The sequence below is a fragment of the Astyanax mexicanus genome, chromosome 8 (genome assembly GCF_023375975.1).
Source record: "Astyanax mexicanus isolate ESR-SI-001 chromosome 8, AstMex3_surface, whole genome shotgun sequence".
In the NCBI taxonomy this organism is placed as follows: Eukaryota; Metazoa; Chordata; class Actinopteri; order Characiformes; family Acestrorhamphidae; genus Astyanax; species Astyanax mexicanus.
The window spans coordinates 11,827,094-11,850,232 of NC_064415.1; positions in this window are offsets into that span (position 1 = coordinate 11,827,094).

Below are 23,139 nucleotides of genomic sequence, written 5' to 3' on the forward strand. Positions count from 1 at the left end.
TAAATAATTAAACTCAAATAATATTCTTACTTCATTTCAGAGGTAATGACCCCATCAGATCACTCCTCCTGGAGTTTTTCTGTCAGTCAGTCTTACATTCTTCCCATTGGTTCCCGTCACCATTGTTACACGTAAAGGGCGTGGCCTCCCTCACCATCATTGTGATCTTAGCTACAGAGGGAAGTTTTATATAATGGCGGAATGCCTGCATGCAGTGTTGTAGGCTGTAAGAGCAAGTACACTGTAAAAAGTGAAGCATGGAGCTGTTCATTCAAGCTAATAAATATGATTGAACACATAGTACAATTATTGACTTTATTGTGAAACTCAACCTTTTTGAATTTTGATGTGTCAATTTTGATTCAGACTAAATTAATTACAATTCTGAAGGAAATAAACCAAATGTTTTGGTTCCACTGAAATCATACTCGAAGAAAAGAGATAAGGATGTAATATTTTTAATTTGAATCGAACATGAATTGCGCATGCGCACTGTGGAGCACGGGAGAAGTTGTAGAGAAGTGCTTCAGAGCACTGAGGGAGAGAGGGAGAAAGTGCCTGAACGCACTCGCGAGAGAGAGAATGAGAGAGGGAGAAAGTGCCTGAACGCGCTCGCGAGAGAGAGAATGAGAGAGGGAGAAAGTGCCTGAACGGGCTCGCGAGATAGCAACACATGCTTATGGTATTGTGGCGTCGGGACTGGAGGGGGGGCAGAAGGAATTATGGGAGCTCACCCTGTCGGGGGAAGTGGGTGTTTTTCTGCGTGTTTATGTTACTGTTTATCCCAGAGTTTCATGTCATGTTTTATTATCACTGTTCTAGTATTATTCATGTAGTTATCAGTTATGTGGTTGTTTTGTGCCTCACCCTTTGTGTGTTTTCTGTGTGTGGGAGTGGGGTTAGCTGCGTTGGAGCTGTAGTTAGTTTCACTTTCAAAAGTGGAATCCCATGTAAATCCAGCTCTTAGTGTCCTCCTCAGAGCAAAATAAATAGAGCAAGAGAGCACTGAAACGAATCTCGCTGGTTATCCGTCCTCTTCCACGCCACAGTAACTTCTGGAACTTCTGAATATGCTGCCATGTTTTTTTTTTTGAAGTTCGGTTCAATTTAAATGTATTAGTTTGGTTCCGAAACTGAAATGTAAAGAATTTAACTTGGATCAAGGTGAATAATTAATATTGGGTCGAGTGAAGTAATATGGTTTATGTCAAAATAAAATAATCAGGTTGTAACAATTGACTTTATTTAGATTGAGTGAAGTCAAATAGTTTAGATGCAACAAATGGACATCAATTTTTGTAATTTGAGCAGGGCTACACTTGTACTTGAATTTAATAATAAATATTGGTTTTCTCTAAATTAAAAAAGTAAGTTGTAACAAAGTAAAATAGCAATATTTGGCCCTTGGAGTAAAGGATCTTTTTAATTTGTTGGGAAGTATTTTTTTTCTTTGGTTAAAAATATTTTTTTAATTGAATTTGAATTAAAATATGAAATTTCAACCGAATTATAAATATAATTTGAGAAAAATTAATAAATTTAGCTGTAACAAATTAGAGTAATTTTTTTAAGTTGGTCCAAAGTATCATTTTTTTTAGTGTACACTGAAAAAAAAAAAATGATTTGTAACATTTCCTAAAAAAAAAACTTTTGCAACTTTCTGCATTTAATTTCATGTAAATTTAAGTAACGGTTTCAAGACTTTAATGTTACATAGAGTAAATAAATGAACTGAACTTCAGTCAATCCTTTCTTTTAGTAAACTTTACTTAATTTATTTTTGCTAAATTAATCCTTTCTTTTAGTAAACTTTACTTCATTTCTGCATTCAATATTACCTAATGACAATTACTTAATTTATATATTATTACTCAAATCGTTTATGATACATAATATATTATAATTCCTGAAATGTATATAATTTTAGTTAAAACACAGATATTACACTGTCTCAACACATGGATGGCATGTTTTTTGTATACTAAAAAGAATGTATTACATGCCACCCATGTGTTGAGACAGTGAGACTTCTGTCTGTTTACTAGATAAATCTTTGAGATTATGTAAATATTTGAATTTGTGTTTTAACTAAAATTATGTAAAATAATACTGTATAAATTAAATAATTGTAATTAGGTAATATTGTATACAGAAATTAAAGTTTACTAAAAGAAAGGATTGATTCAGCAAAAATTTATTAAGTAAAGTTTAATAAAAGAAAGGATTGACTAAAGTTCAGTTCACTTATTTACTCTATGTAACATTAAAGTCTTGAAACTGAGTTGAAGGTACTTAAATTTACATTAAATTAAATTTACTCAAAAAAAGCAAATGCAGAAAGTGGCAAAGCTTTTTTTAAGTACATTTTAAGCATCATTTTTTTCAGTGTACCCTCACACCCAAATTAAACATCAAAACCATAGGCACCATTTTAGCTTGATTTATGGTGTGTCAGTGTTTCTTTGGTATCATAAAGATGCAAAAAAACACATCTTTCGAGGTAAAGCCTCTGTAAGATATGATGAAAAGATCACATTCGGGTCACTTGATATAAATATACCTGATTTAAAAGTGCAGTAGGAAAGTATTGAAAGTCGTTGGATGGGAAATGTGTTGACGGCTAATGTCAGCAGTGTGTACACCTTCATTAAAAGTAATTTGCAGTGTGGGTGGTGGCAGGTGGTGGCATTTAGGATTCTCAAACTTTGTGTTTACTGTAAGTCTGGAGTGTGTTAGCTGTTAGCATATCCCAAATAACCTCACAGTGAGAATCAGAGGAGTCGTTCAGAATAAAGAAGCCAAAACTGAGGATATGATGTCTCTGATTCGAGATATCACATAGCAGAATCTGATCAATCAGAAGAAGTGCAGCCAATAGAGGACTATGTCTCTATTTGGCCACTTTAGTGGGCACTTTAGTGGCTTTTGCATAAGAAGATCTTGAACAGCTTTGAGGAACATAGTGGAGCAATAGATTGGTTTTCACATTCCTGTTACCAATCCATTAGAAAATAAGAAAAAAGGACGATTTCAACCACCAGGCAATGCTTTGTAATACTGCCCTCTATAATATGGTCACTAATGTACTGGTAATAATAAGCCTGAGCACACTCACACAGACTGCAAAAAGTCAAGTGTTGAATGAACTCCCACAGAGTTGATTTCATTTCAACTGTTTTCCCTGGTTTATAAAGCTTCACATTCTTTGGAGTTAAATCAACACTTTAAAAATAGTTAAACATTTAATACCATGCCAGAATTCCTTTTCTAGCTTATAGTAGTGTTTATTTAACTGCCTAAATTGTTAAGCTAACACTGTTAAAATGAGTTAAAATGAATTAAAACAACATAAGTCAATCAATATGACTAAAAATTGCTAAAAAAGTGAAGGTTAGCTTGTGTTTTTGGTTTTTAATACCAGATAAAACATCTCTGCTTTCCCTCTGCTTATTTTCTATGTCTATTGTCCCATGGCATGGACATTTTTATTCATGCAGACTATTACTGCATTGCTGCACACATTACAAAAAAGAAAGTGGTAACTTGCTCTTATAGCCTACAACAAAGCAGCCCAAGAGAGGGTAGCCCTGTTGGGCAAAATTATACCTTGATGGTGAGTTATTGTGGGGAGACAGGTCCGTTATGCAAGTAAATGATGCAAAGGGCCAATAGAAAAATTATGTTACGTGTTTAGTGTTTAGTGATATTTACTTAAAATATGGGGTATCTACACAAATAAAGTGAGTAGATTCTATCAACGATGCCCGCTATCAGGTTGAGGCAAAGGGGAGACATGGAAGCGGACGTAAATGTGAGTAGATTTATTGATTAATAAACAAATAATCAAACAAGGAACTAAATGAAACATCAGGAATACTGAGGACTATGAAAACAAAGAAACACAAGAACCTGACTGACATTAAAAACGCACAACCACAGACGAGTGAGACAGGAATGAAGGGAACTATTTATAAACACAGAAGGGGACAGGAAACAAGAAACACCTGAAGTCAGTCAACAAGGGGGCGGAGCTACAAATTAACACAAACAGAGAACATTAGACACAGGACAGCACAGAGACAGGCAGGGAACAGGGCCATGACGTGACACTGGCATCTCGTCTCAACCAAAAAAGTTAAATGAGTGTTTTATTAGTAATTAAATCTCTATGTTGGGCAGTATATTAGTTTATTTGAAATTAAATATTTAAATCTGTCAAATAACCTAAAAAAAAACAACTCTTAACAGCATCAACCAACACTGTGGGTGTTGGAGTGAATTTCTTTAATCAGAGATTATTTAGTTTCAGGCTCCAGCAGCTTTGCCGCTCGCTTCATTTGACAGATTCATGTGGTGCCGCCGGATCAGGAGTACAGTTAGCGTTAGCATGTCTTAGCTGCTGCAAAAGCAACAATGAAGGATTTAACTGTACGAGACAAAGAGCTGTCAATCAAAAAGGCAGTGAGAGAGAGACAGAGAGGAGAGTGTTTCAAAGCCCATGGCATCAGATATCACAGTCTCGACATTTGACTACAGGCTGTTGATAGTGGGACACTACGCAAAAAAAAAAAAATCAGGTTCGTACCAAGTGTTCACGTGTTGCATCATACACTCGTAAAAATGAAGCTGCCAGGGGTTCTTTATAGTCATGCCTCCACCTTTATATCCATTCAGTTCTGACTGAAAGCAATGCTCCAGTTTTTTAACCTATCCACTGCATTCATAATCCTGGATAATTTACCATAATTTACCACAATTAGATCTGAGATGAAAATGTAGAAATGTATGAAAAGCACCTGTAAATTCAGTAAGGTGATAAACTCCAAAAAATAAAAGAGAAACACGTGATTTGGATTGAATTATAAAATAAATATATAAAGAAATCTTCACTGTCACTCAAAAAAAAAAAAAAAACTTTTTTAACTAACTTTTTTAAAAATTCAAATTTTGACTGGCAGCTGTTCTTCACAGTGTACCAAATTTCATAAAGAATGGGCCAATAGAAATACTTTTTACATTGACTTCCATGGACAATTAAAAAGGCTGTTTTTGTAACAGTGACGATGTTAGTGATTAAATATAAAAAAAATTAATTCATTTAAAAATGAATTAAAACGAATTCTTCCAATTGGTTCTTAATTTACCATAATTTACCACAATTAGCTCTGAGCTGAAATTCCAAAAATCAAAGTAGAAAACCATGATTTAGAACATTTTTCTCTTTTATTTTAGTTATATTGTATATAAATTATATACTGAAAGGAAATATAAATATAAATGTTATTGGAATATTTTTATTGACAATTAAGAAATTCAAGTTGATTTTCTAAAGATATGAGGTTTTGCATGCCATTGACAATGTAATTAACGACACGTAATTAATCTACATATACCCATGTACATTTTAAATCCATGATTAGCCACAAGATTAAACATTTTCTGAAATGTATGAACAACATCCATACATTTAAAATCTAACACACAAAATCATGATTTGGAACTCAAATATAATAGAAAAATCTAAAAACACATCATTACTGTGACTCAAATGCCTTAACTATTTTTTTTTTTTTAGTTTTTTGACTGACAATAGATTTTACAAGGATCTAATGAATCTACCAATAGAAAGGGTTTTAAAAGGTTTTAAAGGTTATAAAAGTTTTTTTTCTTTGAAACCAAAAGTGGCTGTTTTGTGGCATCACCCAAACACATTTTACACTTTATTATTTAATTGTATATTGAAGTTGTACATTCTTGATTTTTTTTCTATGAAGTATAACAAGGTTTTGCTGTGTCAGCAACAATATGCACAGTCATACCAATATAATACGACTCTAAACATAGTTAGTTTACGGTAAATATTTTACAAAATTATATAATAAAAAATGACCAATTAACTAAAATTACTCTAAAATCTAATTGTCCGAAAAATGTAATTTTAATTTGGTTAAGAGTCTTTAAGAGAGACCTATAAAAATGTTTTTTTTTTTTTTTTAGACTCAAACTTCTCTATTACTACCATAATTCCTTTTAGATCCAAAAGTGGATTTTGTCCTTTTATATTTTTTAAATAAAATCTTTAATTTTGAAATTGTAAGCCTAATTTTTTTTTTTTTAAGAGAAAGTGCTATTTTTTTCTTCTCCTATAAGTATAAGAAGGGCTTGTTACAGCAGCTGGGATATGCAGAGTAATACAAATATAATACGACTCTGCAGATAGTCTCGCTGCGTGAGCTGGTAATTAATTTCTGTTCTATTAATTATCGTTGAGTAATGACTTCTAATGACAAAGGAACTCGAGTCTAATAACCCTGCAGAGAAAATCCGACACTTGTTTACGTGATCAGATTTCAGCTGGAAACAGTTTTTTTTTTTTCTCTTTTAGTTTTTTCTTGGTCTTTTTTTTTTTAACGAAGTCTTCTGCCCTGCCTTTGATAAATTATGAACACATGGAAGGTTTAGGTTATTAATGTGGGACTGGGAAAAAAAGTAAGTCTTTTAAAGTCTGTCTCCTCTCTTCATTTTCACTCACAGTATTTTTGTCCAACACCGGGTCCCCGTGGGCCGGTTAAAAAATTCACTAGAGCCCCATATTTGGTGGGAATATAGAAATAACAGGGTTTCCTGCCAAGGCACACTGTCCGGGCGACAGCTTCGGGAAGTTCCAGCGATGTTTTAATATCTGAAAAAGCATGTTCGCTGCCAGGCCTGGCTTGATAAAAATAAAATGGCCACATTCTCCTCCGTATGTAGCTCGCCGTTTATCTTCCGAGAAATGCAATACTGACCTGCGTTCTGCAGTCAGTCGCCATATTTGTGACTAATAGAGAGGGTCGCTCTATCTGTAACGTGATCCGGTTCACCGAATCAGCAGAATATAACAGGGTTTAATTCCAAATTACTTCGCTATCACTTTCCAGTTCATAAACACGTCGTAATGAATGGGGGCACGACTTTATCAGATGCTGGCTTTTCGCTGGCCTGATCGGGTTATGCGGCGAGTTTGTTTAGTATATATTAAGGGCTGTTTTAGTCCGAGACGAGCCGGGAGAAAGAATGATCGTGTTGGAAGCCCAGAGGGAGATCGTTGCCAGAGTTATCAAACAGAGAGGACAGGGCTATTCCTGCTGTTTTGATTTCATCTGCAGGGGATTAGATGGCGATTTGTCATTCAGCCAATTTTTTCCACATGGAAATGTGCTCCTCTGGTCCAGACTCTCCGAATCGGCCCCCTCAGTGGACGGGCCAGCTGAGTGTGTGTTAGTGTGTAAGTGGAGGTGACTGAAGATGCTCAGTATTAGATGGCAGTGTTTATGGAAACTGAACTGATGATCACGTTCTGTGTATATTTTTAGTGAGTATTAATGAGGTGAAGACCACTTGAAGACCATTAAACTCCTAGAAACTCTCGGAATCAAGGGTTCTTTGGAGTCGAGCCACAGACGAATCATATAGTTCACCATAGCAGTGGTTCTTGAATCAGACCACAGGGACCCCCGGGTGGTCCGGACTTTTTTTTCCAGACCGGAATCCAACTCGCATAAAGACATAAGGATTGAGCAAATACTTTATGTGGGGTCCCTGAGGCTTATTGTACTGTGAAATAGTCACAGCAATGAGCTAATCTTTAAATGTATTGAGTTATTTAGTTATAAGCAATTAATATAATTATTATGCATTCAAATAGTTCTTTAGGCTGTCATTTTGTGTGGATTTTTGTGAATTAGTGTGCTTGGCAAAGCTTTAAAAACTCAACTGTAAAAAGTTTATTTTTAGATAACTACAAAAGTTTATTTTCCCCAGCCAATAATGTTATTAAATATATATTATACACTATGCAGTAAGGGCTAATTCTTTGGAAAATTCTATTCATTATTAAGCAATTACTAACTAGCTAAATTATTTAGTAAATGTTGGAAATAAGTGCTACTTATACAGAACCTATAGAAATAATTAAGCTCTGGAAAAAAAAAAACATAAGAGCCCACTTCAATTTTTATATCAGTTTCTATATTTTTACTATTTATAGGTTTATGTTTGAGTAAAATAAACATTGTGGTTTTATTCTATAAACTACAAACAACATTTCTCCAAAATTCCACATAAAAATATTGTCATTTAGAGCATTTATTAGCAGAAAACAAGATGCAGAGCTTTAAAACCTCAAATAATGCAAAGAAAACAAGTTCATATTCATCAATTTTTAAAGAGTTCAGAAATCAATATTTGGTGGAATAACCCTGGTTTTTAATCACAGTTTTTATGCATCTTGGCATGTTCTCCTCCACCAGTCTTACACACTGCTTTTGGATAGCCTTAGGCCTTTACTCCTGGTGCAAAAAATCAAGCAGTTCAGCTTGGTTTGATGGCTTGTGCTCATCCATCTTCCTCTTGATTATATTCCAGAGGTTTTCAATTTGGTAAAATCAAATAAACTCAATAGCTACTATAATTCACACAGAACTACTGAAACTATTCAGTAACTAAATGTATAGTATACAGAATAACCACAGATTCAGCGATCGTATAAACCTGTGTTAAAAACCGAACACATTCTAGTAACACAGACAAAAGTTCTAACAGAATACAAATAAGAATATATTCAAGACTAGCCTACCTTACAAGCAGAGGACGTGTCGGGTAAAAACTGAAAGCACACTGCATGCAATGGACACACAGGCTTAAGTAGGCCAACAGAAATTAGCATTGTGCAAATTGCTTATCTCTAATTATGTGGAGCATAAATAAACCTGCTAATGTGGTTTCTCACTCTGTGCACCTTTAAGAATTCAGTTATTCAATTCAATTATTATTTATTTAAGCCAATGTCTCTCTTTATAGATATTTTTGGTTTCAGAATTGTGGGTACATAATGCAGCTCCTACAAAAAAACCTTCTGTTATATATATTTATTAAATCAGTTTTGAAGAACAATACTAAATAACCTTCATTAAATTAACTTCATTAATAGAATATTTTAATCACAATGTACACTATCAGTCAAAAGTTTGGACACACCTTCTCATTGAATTTTTTTTTATTTTTTTTATTTTCCCTACATTGTAAATGAATACTGAAGTCTTCCAGACTATAAAGGAACACACAAAACAAACCAAAATACTCAGTCAGTATTTTGGCCTCGCTCCAACTCAAAGAATTTATGTTGCCTTGTCATGAGCACACTGGCCAGTGTTCAACCTTTGAGTGCAAAGTCATTTCCTGAGATAACACTTCATGATCGGTTGATCTGTTTACATACTGCTCATAGCATCTCATGGCTTGTCAGAGGCATGTCAGTGTATATCGTCGCTGTCCAATGAAAAACAAGTCTCCATTTTTGTCCATTTTTAGATTACTACATCATTTGAACAGACAAACTGTCCCTTACACTGTGCCAAAATTTAGTGATGAACGGACAAAGAGAAATACTTCAAAATGGCCTAAAAAATAAACTCTTTTTACATTGACTTCTCCTGAAAGTATAGAAGGTTTTATCTTATTCCTGAAAAGTTGCTGTATTGGAGATACTTGTTTTACACTGGACAGCGACGATATTCTCTAACTTTATCCTCCTGTTATGTTCATTTGTCAGGAACAGCAATGCTGTTCCCTGGTCAGTTTGACCGGTGCACGTTTAATTATCCAAAAAATATCAGAAACAACAAAAAAAATATTTCATTACTAACTCCATTACTAATTATTCTATTAATATTTAGAGCAGTGGTGTTCCTTACCTTTAATTAAATTAGGTTCCATTAGGAAAATTCACTCAATTTGCATTAAAAATGTTAATGTTCAAACTTTTTTAATGTATCAATACTTTATTACTTTGAAAGACCAGCATAAAAAAACACAATAGTTTTACATAACATCGAAACATAATATTGCAATCTTGTTTTAGTTTTTGTTTGTGCGGGGGGTTTCTTGTATATTTAGCTCTACCAAAACATATATGGATTATGTTGATGTGTGAAGGGATTCCTGGGTAATTAAGCTGAGAACACCCTGCTGAAGGAGCGAATTTGGACGGAAAATCCTGTCTGTAGGGTTCTATAGGTTAAAGAATCATTGAAAATTTAATTGCTCTTTAGCACATTTTTTGGAAAAAAAAGGACATAATTTCAACATGGCTGGTAATAGATGCTTTGATCTCTACTCTATAATGTTGAGTGATCTGGACATTCAGTTTGCATGATGACAGAAACGACAGAAACTTCAGACACTAAAGACGTCTTGGCTGATCCATTACACACTTAGTTAGAGGGGGGAATTGTGTCACTTTGGTTCTTTGCCAACCTATCACTTTAAATAAAACAGTAGATCTCAAGTCTTCCTTTTTCTCTTTTTTCATCCACTGGGTGTTAATCCACTTAACACACTGCTGTCTGCTTTTCCTGAAGCGTTTCTCAGTGACTCACATCATTTATCGTCATTTATCTCCGCTTAGTGGCTGCCTCTACCCCCAGCCAGGCGTTTTTAAGCAGTGTTTGGGAGAGTGTGAGGACGGAGAGGAGCGCGAGCGGAGCTGCTTGACATTCTGGTGCTAAACTCCCGTGTACTCGTGGGCTGTGGGTTAAAAGCAGGCCTGTGTAATTACGGCGGAGGAGAGCTGAAGGAGCGGTAGGACATTAGAGGAAAGGTGTGTGAGGGATAGCATTTACAGCTCAGGTAGAGCGGCGGAAACAGAGGCGCTGCCCTTCCAGATCGGACAGTTCCATCCTCATGATTTATTCAGTGCCGACAAGGTGCCCTTTGAAATGGCACATCCCAACAATTATGCAGTCACCTTTTTGTATGGAAAAATGACAAGTTGAAATTAAGTGCTCAAAAGATGGATACAGTGTAGCTCTTGACATTTTGCTAAAGCAAATTATATTTGTCATTTCCAATTGGGATAAACAAACACATAGCCGTAGTAATTATGCTGTCAGCAATATTGCGTCAAGCTATTCATATGCGATTGTCACGGGCCGGCGTACGCTCCGTAATGCAAAGCAGAAACGCGTGAGGCGGGTTCGGGGCGGCGGCGAATCTTTCAGAGAGAAATAATCACCTTATCAGCTGAGCTGAGCGACCATCACAACTCCTACTATCAGCGGCAGCATCTTGCTCTTTTTACACAGCTGTAATTGTTGATTACCAACAGATTACAATGCAGGCTGGGGTGTTTTGGGGGTTTTGTTGCTGCACTGGATTCAATGGCAGGTTTTATTGCATCTACCCAGCCCAGCTGACACACAACCAACCTTCACTAAACAATTAAGTCAACTGTAGTTTTACAAAAGGTTGAAAAAATATTGATTCACAGTTTTGAAAAGGCAAATCAAACAACTACATACCCACAGTATGTTTGAACTATTGAATATTTCCCAACATTACTTCATCACTTTGATTAATGTGAATGTTTTCCAGACGCATATAGAGCTCTGCAAAAAAATAAGAGACCACTTAAAAATTATGAGTTTCTTTGATTTTGCCAAATTGAAAACTCTGGAAAATAATCAAGAGGAAGATGGATGAATACAAGCCATCAAACCAAACTGAACTGCTTGAATTTCTGCACCAGAAGTGGCATAAAGTTATCCAAAATCAGTGTGTAAGACTGGTGGAGAAGAACTCTTAAAACTTGAATGAATATGAACTTGTTTTCTTTGCATGATTTGAGGCCTGAAAGCTCTGCATCTTTTTTCGTAATTTCAGCGATTTTTTCTGCACATAAATGCTCTAAATGACAATATTTTTATTTGGAATTTGGGTGAAATTTTGTCTGTAGTTGAACAAATGAAAAATGTTCATTTTACTCAAACATAAATATCAAAATCAGAGAAACTGATTCAGAAACTGAAGTAGACTCTTATTTTTTTTCCAGAGCTGTATATTCCAATGTGACTTTTAAGTTGAACTAATCTATTATAACTGAATTTAGTCTGTCGCCATTGGCAGCTTCTTTTCCATTTCGTTTTGGTACCTGAATCTATAGTTTTTGTCACTCACCGGCAGTTTGTAGTCATTCTTCACAGGCTTTGATTTACTACCAGTCATCAATGTTTTAGGGTGAAATCCAAGGTAAACTAAATCAAAAAGATTAAATACAAATCTATTATATCTACCTGATCATCAAATTAGAACAAATAGAACTACAGTATTTAGCAAAGCAACTGAAATAACAAAAGAATGTCAATTAAGTTAACTTACACTTTACGCATTATAACTTTTTAATTAAAGTTTTACGTTTATTATTAAACATTACTTAACGAATGTAAGGTGACCAGTTTCCTCAGGCATCACTAGGGAGTCAGTGGGGCTCAGTATGAGTCTTTGAAAGCCTCAAATTAAGAAAACACACAAACTGACCAATCACTTTAGGTTTATTTGGGTTTATGCAATTGTGTGTATTTTCAGTACTATTGAAACAATTAGCAGCTCACCCTACATTTCTTCACACGGATCAGACACTGACCTTATTTTGTCTTCTCTTCAGTGAAGCCCCTCCGCTGCACTTCACAGAGCCCGCCCTGCGGAGGCCGGCGCAGCGCTGCGAGGTGGCAGGTGTAATCAGTAAAGTCAATATTAGCTGGAGGGTCAGCGGAGGTCAAGGTGAGAGTGGTGCCAGAGCCTCTTCACGGCTGTCAGGCCTGAAGAAGGAGCTTTGTGGAATGCGTGGCTTTAGTATTCTTCAAAGTGTGACTGCACCCCACCATCCCAGACACTTCTCCGCCCCCTCGACTTCTCTGGAAAAGAGAAAAAATGCTTTGAATGGGGCGGATTTGCAGGTTGGGGTATTGGTGCTGGGGGGCTCAAAGAGACGTAATATCAGCACAAAGTACTGTCAAGCACTTTTATAATAGTATTCCCATATTAGGGATGCACTAATGCGGAAATGCTTGGGCAATGCTGATATCTGATAAATAAATAAAAATATCTGATATCTGTAAATATCTGCCAATGTTGATGACAATATACACATTTATAACTTAAAAAGAGACTACCTTCATAACTTTATAACCTAAAAATTAATATAACATAAAAAATAGCTGAAATGAATGAATTTTAAACTAACATGGCCAGTTGTAGTGTGGCTTAAGTAGAGTCCCTTGGTCATTGTGGGATACAATAAATACATCAGCAAGTATCACTTTAAAATATTGTCCAAATTGGCCGATGCTGATGTTTCTTAATAAAGGAATTTCAGCCTATAATCATATCATTCAGATATCATTTCGTTATCATCCCTATCCCATACAGTTACATTATACTATCTATCTATCTACACTCTTAGAAAAGTAAGTACAGAATTGTACTTAAAAGAGTAAAAAGCTTGTCGCTGGGGCTGTACCTTATATTGAGGTACAAAAATGTACCTTTCTGTGAAAGTCCTTTTTTGTACCCATGTTTTTTGTGCCAGTAAAGATTATAAATATTATAAACATTATCATCAACTGAATATGGCTCAAAAATGTGATGATCCAAAATTGTCTAGCTTTCAAATAAAAAATGTGCAATAAAATATATATATATTGTTTATTAGTACAGTGGTACAGAATACTGAATGTACCCTTTGGCAGGTTAAATGGTACAAATATGTACTTATTGCTGTCAGGAATTACTTTGTACTTCAGAGGGAACAAATCTGACCCTGTAAAGACCAATATTGTACCTTTGAAGGTACAATTATAAAGAGTGTACCTTTGAGCACAAAAAAGTACTCACATCGTACCTCTGTTTATATATATATATATATATATATATATATATATATATATATATATATATATATATATATTCTAGCTGAGAACTAACTTTTTTGTTCTGGATCTTACTTATATATATTTATATATTTAATAAGCTTAAAATTATGTGCCAAGATGGAAATTAACCAATTTCGTGCTTGTTAAAAAGAGCTTTCAGAGAATTTGGGCTGCTTCTGCACTGTAACAAGCTGATGTTAATGTAGTACTGTTTCAGACAATAAACATTGCTGCATTTTTTATAGCTTGTGTAAAACGTTAATCAAATATATAGTTATAAATGTATATTAAGAGTTTAGACATTTTTCTTATTAGTACATTTAAAAAATTCTTGGTACTTTACACAAACAGTGTATCTTTCCTATTGGCTCATGGAGTCAGTGTGTCTGTCAGGTAAAAGTCATACATAGCAATAGCCTAGTTGGATCACTAGGGGTCAAAAAAGAGCCAGACTTGACACCACTATGTCAGATTGATCATATCTGCATATATACATTGAGAAAAAAGGACAGAATTGATAAGTCTGCATAATGCATGTTTCACATTTCACATTCACACTGAGAAAACACTCTTAAAAATTGAGGTAATGTACAAAAAGTCTGTCTGTCTGTCTGTCTGTCTATCTATCTATCTATTTTAATGCAGTTTGATTAATTGTGGTACCATTCTGTTTCTGAACTTGTGCTGGTATTTAACATTCTTCAATCCATTGTATAATGAGTTTACCAGAAAAAAACAACAACAACATAAAAGTCTAGTATTACCACCAACAGTGGACAGTGCAGTGAGTGGTAATGATTGTAACCAGTGGCATCTGGCTATAGAATTCTTCTAGTGAACAGACAAGCCACATTTAATAAAGCACATGAATTTCCCACAGCTCAGTGCCGCATTCCTTAACTTCCATGGGATATTGCATTAGTCCCTATTGCATTTATATGCAGGGTTCGTACAGTCATGAAAAACCTGGAAAAGTCATGGAATTTAAAAATTAAAAAAATGTCCAGGACTGGATTACTTTTGGGAAAATACCCAGAAAGTTTTGGAAAAGTCATGGAAATTTGCTCTACAAATCTTTGTGTTTCAGTTTATCGATGGAGAAAATCTTTGGTCAGTGTCCCTAAGTACTATGTAGTTACACGGTATTAATCCATGTAACTACAGTGTAACTACTGAAGAAGTACACATTATTACAGATTAACTACAGAGGTACAGGTTATGTAATTACACATGTGTATTAAGGTTAATTTTGACTTGTGTAAGTACACATGTGTACTAGGGGGAGTGTACTTACACAAGTAGTAGAGCAAGTGTACTTACACATGTGTAACAACATGTGTGTGCACTCAATCAGCCCTAATTACATACCAGACAATGGCTGTTGGATAAGTTTACACTCAACTTATCACACACACTTTTACACATGTGTAAGTACACTTACTCCATCATTTGTGTAAGTACACTCCACCTGGTACACACGTGTACTTACACAAGTCAAAATTAACCTTAATACACATGTGTAATTACATAACCTGTACCTCTGTAGTTAATCTGTAACAATGTGTACTTCATCAGTAGTTACACTGTAGTTACATGGATTGTTACCGTGTAACTACATAGTACTTAGTGACACTTATTATAAAGTGGCACCAAATCTTTTTTGAGCTAACAAATACGTCAACTCTAAGTTAATTCAGTAATTTAAGCCTTTCACAATGAAGCTCTCAGCATTTTATGTGATAGATGATACATTTTAGACCTACTATATTATATCAATTTTAATTATAGTTTAATTGATTTAGATGATTGGTTTTATTGTCCATGTACTGATGCACTGATGTTTTAAAAATTGTATAATGGTCAATTATCATGGAAAAATCATAGAAAAATCATGGAAATGTATTGGTTAAAACGTGTATGAACGCTTTATATCAGTTTTAAAGGCAGAGAAAATTAATCTAGAACATCTCCTTGTTAGAGCGACTCTAAAGGCCTGTATTTGTATTCAGTAACAGCTGCTCTAAGTGAGAAATAATGTAGTGCTGCTGGGTTGTTTGCGAGTGTCGCCGCCGCCGCTGTGCATTCCACGGATGACAAACTGATAATAAAATACCACCACTCTGACTGTGGATGAGTGACTGATATCAAAATGCCAGCAGCGATTCTGACCACGGATCTGCGGAGCGTTTCCGCGCGCGGCCAGGAGTCGCTCTGAAGGCCGTTAATCGTGAGTGACGTCTCAGATGGCCGCTGAAAAGAGGGACGGTCAGCCGTAAAGCACCGCGCCGAAGGGGAAAAGGAGGCTGCCTCGTGCCTCGACTTCGCTTCAGTCATTTTTTACACCCTCACTCATCTGTAGCAGTGGATCACCTCAGCACTTCTTTGTGCAGATTTATGGCCCGGGCGGAGACTCATTTACACGCTAATGGCCCCGACGCCTGCCGTCCTGCCACTCTGAAGGACGTGTTCTGGTGCACCGCTCCTGTGGAGAGTGGAGTAAATGGGCTTTTTCCAGGCATAAAATAAGTGTGTTTTCTCATCTGAAGGTCCTGACCAAGGTCTGAACCAAGGATCATGTGTTTGATACATTATTTATATTTGATACAGTTAAATTTTTTATTTCACATTGTAGTTTTGTGAGCACCAGAATAAGCTTTCCACAATACACCTACAATATGTTTGCAAAAGTATTTGCTTACCCATACAAATCAATAATCTCTGGTTTCAATAACTTTCTTGGTCATAGAGGCATAAAACTAAAAACCTAGACATGCAGACTGCAAACATAAGTGAAAGAATGGGTCTCTCTCAGGAGCTCAGTGAAATGTCAGGATGCAGCACCTGTGTAACAATTTCCTTAATACGAAATATTCCACAGCCAACTGTCAGTGATATTTTAATAAAGTGGAAGCGACTGGAGCAATTTGACTCAGCAGTTTGGAGCAAGTTGACTTGATTCAGTCAAAATTTTGATTTCACATAGAAGTATTATGAGCACAATAAAAAGCTTTCCACAACATACCTACACTATATTTCCAAAAGGCCAACTTCAGTTTGGTACAGAGCTTAAAAACTTAATGTGGTCTTTAGATTATTTTACGAACAGTACAGCATAGAGAGTTTCATGGCATGGGTTTCCATGGCTGAGCTGGTCTATCCAAGTGCATGCAGGGCATCTTCCCTAACACTAATCTGACATTGGCATTCTTAATTTGTAATGTCCTTTAACCTACATATTTGCTTCAACTATACTTCTAATACAACAGCATTACTACCAACCCCAACCCACAGAAAAGAAAAATCTAAAAGATCTCCTTAATATCTCTGTAGTTTTTACAGTTTGGCTTGTGAGAACAACCACTACTCAAATAATTATATAACTGCATAAGCATATGCTCCCATTTCTCGTTTTTAGTTCTTTTCTTCTGCTTTTATTGTTTATAGGGTGACTGTTAAAAAAGGTAACAGTATTCCAAAAGTCTGAACCATCCACAAAAAAAAAAAATCAACACAACCTTGGTTCAGCTTGATCTAGATCAAGATCCTTTCGTTAGATAAGACCAATTTCTGGTCCTTTGTTCAAGAGTAATGTAGACCTAGCTCCCACCAGACTTTGCTTTCAGCCCTAATCTACCCCAAAACTGGTGGGTCTTCCTGTATAATCTTACTAGTCCATTTTCTAAATTTCCTTCTGGATAAATAAAGTATCTATCTATCTATCTATCTATCTATCTATCTATCTATCTATCTATCTATCTATCTATCTATCCATCTATCCATCTATCTATCTATCTATCTATCTATCTATCTATCTATCTATCTATCTATCTATCTATCTATCTATCTATCTATCTAAGGCAGGACACATTTTTCTAAAAATGTGTGTAAAAATTTCTGGTCTGAACATTTTCTTTAAGGTATTAGAGTTTTTAGTCAATTTTAGACAAATCCGAACATGTCCGATATGCATTTTCTCATAACAACCTTCCAGCAAGTAGCTCATGCTTTGTGAGGTTGTAATGGCTAATGCTAATGTAAAGTTTTAAAGCCAAAAATCAACCAGAACCAAAAGTGTTCAAGCTATTTTAAAAGTGATTTTAAAACAGGTGATGTTAAAATGTGATTGGCGGCTTTGATCAATTGTCTTAGTCCATTTTTTGTGATGCTGCATTAATGCAATAAAAAGGTACACTGAGATCTTAGAGAAAGATATGGTGCCGTCAAGATGATTTACAGGGTTTTACAGGGATGCTGCACACATTAAAAAGTCATAGATACAAAAGAAGAAAAGAGGACCAAGAATAAGACATCGACTGTAGATGTTAAATTATTTAACTGGTAAATACAATTTTAAATTGTGGTTAGCCACGTTAGCATCAATATTTCTCTTTCACTGCCACTGTACAGATCAGATTTACAGTCACTGTGATGTATACTTTTATCATGATTATGCTTTTCAGGCTTGATCTCAGTGTGTGACGACCAAATATGATTTTCTTTTCTAAGTGGTCCTAAAAGATGTGCCCCCTGCCAGATGCTTTTCCCCACCTTCTTGTTCTATTACACTATTACAATCCCAGCACATTTGAGTGGACGCTGACCCCCTGCGGCGTAGCCCATTCCAGCTTGCTGCCGTATTCTTGCCAGTGGGCAAGAGATGGATTGAAGGAGCCACTAGTGTTAGTCAAAAGCAGACTTTCCAATAATAGCCTGTGCCAGCGGCTCATTGGCATGCGAGAGAGACGTAGGTATAAACCAAACAATTGTCAAATCAATCAGCCCCCCACCCTCATTCTGCTAAACGATCATTCAACTCTGCAGCTCCTGCTTTCACATCACAGAGTTGTCTGAGGTCACTTACAGCACTGGAGAGGAACAAACTACAGCAGGACTCAGGATCATTATAACATATTTTGCCTATAGAATTTTAATGCCAACAGAATAGACCTCTCTTACATGAGCTTTCCATGCCTAATGCCAAATGAGGGGTATAAAGCCCGCCAGTATTTATTCTCCCAACTTCCTGACCTCAATAAACATTTTTTACTGAATGCAATCAAACACTCACAGCAAAAGTTGCAAACTTTAGTAGATAAGCTTTATCTGATCAATAGATTTGACAATATACTGTATATAAGCTGAAAATAACTGTTATTATAGATATTATAGTCATTTTATGCCACTGATTTTTCCTGGCACTGAAAGTGCTGCTATCTCTTCCACACACAGCTCTGCCTACGCACTACATTGCCCAGGATGCACCACACACTGACATTACACCCAAATCCCGATCACATGATGCAGCACATGACACTTCCAGGAAGTAGATCACCTGAGTACTAGCCACGTGGTTTAGCCCTATAAAAGCGGCTCATTTGCTCTCAGTCGGTGCTAAGTTTTGACAGTGTATCCTCATACAACGCATTTTTCTTTTGCCTGTGTTACTCTCTCATTTTGAGCTTACTGTGTCTCTAAAACTTTATTTAAATAATAAAGCATTTTTATTGCATCTGTGCATGTCTAAAACCTGCTCAATTTGGCAGTAGCATATGATGCAATTACACATTTTATTAAGCATTAATAATTGTATTTCTTAAGAAGGTTCATACATTGAAATTGGAATACTAAATATGCTCAATTATATATATAATATTTTTGTATTTTTTAAAATATACTTTAAAATAAAGTAATGTGCTCCCAATAACCAATGCTGAGGTTATGTCGACATATTGGATGATGACTCAATAATGTGATTATTGGGACAGGCCTGTTGGTAGAGCTGCAATGATTAGTTGACATAATCGAGTATGTTCTAAATAAAATTATTATTGACAATTATTACAATTTGTCAACTGCACCTTTCTGTGTGGACTAATTGCTAATTAGTAACTGCAATGCACTACAGAAAGTGCTGGGACAGAATTATACTCTCAGTTTGGTCACCAAAAGTGCACAAATAGCACAGATTACATATTTTCTCACTAAATATCAGCATATTATACATCCAACCAAAGCAGGACAAACTCTTTTTAAATATCCCTGATTAAAGGGGCACTAAATCCCTCAATTTCAGCTGACTCCTCCCTCAGCTCAAATTTGAAAAAGGATAAAAAATGTGAGGGGAAGTTTGGGAGGGGCGCTGGGTGATGTATGGGTTTAGAGGCGGGGCAGGAGAGAGAGCTGATTGGCTGAGCAGCAGCCGCAGCAGCAGCAGTGTGCCTCTGATAGCACTGAGATGCAGATGGTTGGATGTCGTCAGCAGGGGGACGGTATTATTAATTGACTGATCTGCATATTGTGATGTGTTTGAGTACCAAAGTACACGGAAACATCATCCACGACTATAGCACAGTTGAACCTAAGAGGGCGCTGCAGAGGCAGAAATTACCACAGTAAAAGCAGTGTTTTAAAGGTTAGAAAATGTTATAAAATTTTAAACAGGACTGGTTTGTTTTATTACTTCAAAGGAACCTATTTGAGCTACTAATGAAAAAAAATATATGATTTAGGGTTCAGTGGCTCTTTAAAAAAGAGCCAATTAATTACAAAGTGTCCCAATATTTTTGTCCAGGCAATATATTTATGATATATTTACTGCACTGGTCTTAAAAATAATGTTAATAAAATCTCTGAGCATCGATTTCCTCAACTGAACTTACCGATGGCAACCGAGATGCTGTATAATACAAGATGCCAACTGCCTTTTCTTCAATGCGTCTGGCCCATGTGTGCCACTTTCAAAGCCAACATTTGAAGCATATTGGACAGTATTATGATTTCAAAGTGAAAAAGCAGCCGTGTGTTGACACTCCTTTTCATGACACACCTTACAAAAAGCATTGGAAAAAACTATACACTGAAAAAAATCATGTGTTGGATTTACTTTAAAAAATCAAGGCAACGTTTTGCACCAATTTTTTTAAGTAAATTCAACTTGATGAATTTTTAAGTAAGTTCAACTAAAAATATTTTGTTACACCAACTCATTTGTATTAGACTCATACAACTTAATATCAAGTCAGTCCAACTCAAAGAAATCAAGCTCAATTTACATATTCACCTTTAAATATTAAGTCAGTCTAACTCAATGAAATCAAGTTTAATTTACATATTCACCTTTAAATATTAAGTCAGTCTAACTCAATGAAATCAAGTTTAATTTACATATTCACCTTTAAATATTAAGTCAGTCTAACTCAATGAAATCAAGCTTAATTTACATATTCACCTTTAAATATTAAGTTAGTCTAACTCAATTAAATCAAGCTCAATTTACATATTCACCTTAACAAATTATAAATGTACAAATTGACTTATACAAAATGTATTACTTGAATTTATTTTTATTAATACATTTCTTACTCATACATTAACAATGCATGAAGTTGAGGTACAGTATTTTTAAATTCCTAAAATATTTAAGAATTGAAACCAAAAACTCAGTTTCTCAGTCCAACATACAGATTCAGATTAAGTGCAAAATGAACAAAACATGCAACAGAGTCCTTAAAGAGGCCTTCAGACCTGCTGTATAGTTTTAAATGAACAAAAGCTTGCCAGTTTTAACAGTCAACTTTAACAGTCAATCATCTGAAAAATCCAAACATTTTAGGAGTTTTAAAATCCTAATGACTGATGGCTGACTAGTAAAAGTATGGGGGGGGGGGGGACTACAGTGCAAACGATAAACTGACAACTTCTTACAAAGACAACACTGTCATTAGAATATGCCAACAACATCAGTGACCATAAATTGCAGCAAGTTACACAAAACTAAAGAAAATCCATTTAAAATATTTTTTTTTTCACTGCTGTCAGCCTATAAAGTGCATAAAACAAACTGAAAGTTGTAGTCAAGACAATGTTTCAATATTACAACATGACAACATGTCATTAGCCAAAAATAGCATCACTTTACACACAACAAAAGTCCCTGAGACCTACTGCTTAGCAACTTGCACATACCTCTTTTGAGACACTGATATCCACACATTTAACTCAGCAACTTGGACTTCAGTGCGTGCACTTTTGGTGAAAGTTTCCCACTGTCCAGTTCTAACAGCATCTTTTGACAAAATTCAAACGTGTACCTGAGTTGTTTGGGGTAACTAAGGTTCACAGCATAGATCAGACCTAGTAACAAGGCACACGCCCTTGCTACACTGGACAACCCAGACAGTACTTCTCTGCCTTCCAGCACAATCTCAACATCCAACGGGTCATCCTCCGTAGAACCACCTTTGGTGACAATTTTGATTGTATGCTGTGCAAGATCCTCTTTTACTTCATCAGATGGAGCACCCTAAAATAAAAAAAAGCATATTTAATGCTACATTTGGACGAATTTCTGCCTTTCAAAATTAAGGGTTTTACACATTAAGCCTGAAAAAGGATTTAAACTAGCGACATTTACAATTTACACTAACTAGTATTGTTGTTGGGCCCCTTTTAGCACGTGGTCAGTGGCCATCTGGAGGGATATTAAGCTATGCAGTCTATATAGCCACCCACAGCTCCATGGTACTTTTGGTGCAGCACCTCTGGTGTGAATGGACTTCTACACCACATGTTGATACATTGATAGTTAATTGCTGTGTAATTCCTATCTTGTGACTGAAAACCATATTCACAAACAGCTGCAAAGCTATTGCCCAAACACTATTTAGAACCATGAATCTCTGTAAGTTTACTTACATGGTAATCCTTAATAAGATCATCTACACTTTCGGAGAAGTACACTATTAAGCAGCGGATCACCACATCTCGGTGCATTTCAGTAGTCTCTTCCTATTAATGAAAAAAGAGAAACATTTACTATTTGTCTAATGTGTCTAAACTACACAGAGCTGAATTTTACCCTGCGTCTTTTCATTACATAATGGTATTATGATACACACACTACTGGATACATTTTAATTGCCATACCAAATGAAGAATGTACCACCCAATGCAGATGCAGTCAAATGTTTTGTGCAAAAATGTATATTTATTCCATAATGTTTGAGGTTCCTTGATTTGTGCATGACGCTCACCATGGCTAAACAGTCTTTGTCCAAAATATAAATAAAAACAGAATGCAACAATGTACAAATAATTTAAAACGTATTTTTAATACTAAAATAATTGTTAAAAATAATACTGTTTTTGTTTTTTAATGCCCAGTTTGAATTTGATTCCAGCAACACCTCTCAAACCAAATATTTGTTTAATTGGCAATGATTGAATAATAAAAAATAAAAAAAAGAGACTGATTTTTTCAGAATTATAGATAAAAGGGGGGGGGAGGGGGTTGGGGGGGGGGTTCGTCACTCTGTAAAAGACAGCATGGGCAGTGCAACAATTCAAAAATAACATTTTTCAATGTAAAATGGTAAACCTTGGGACTCTTTTT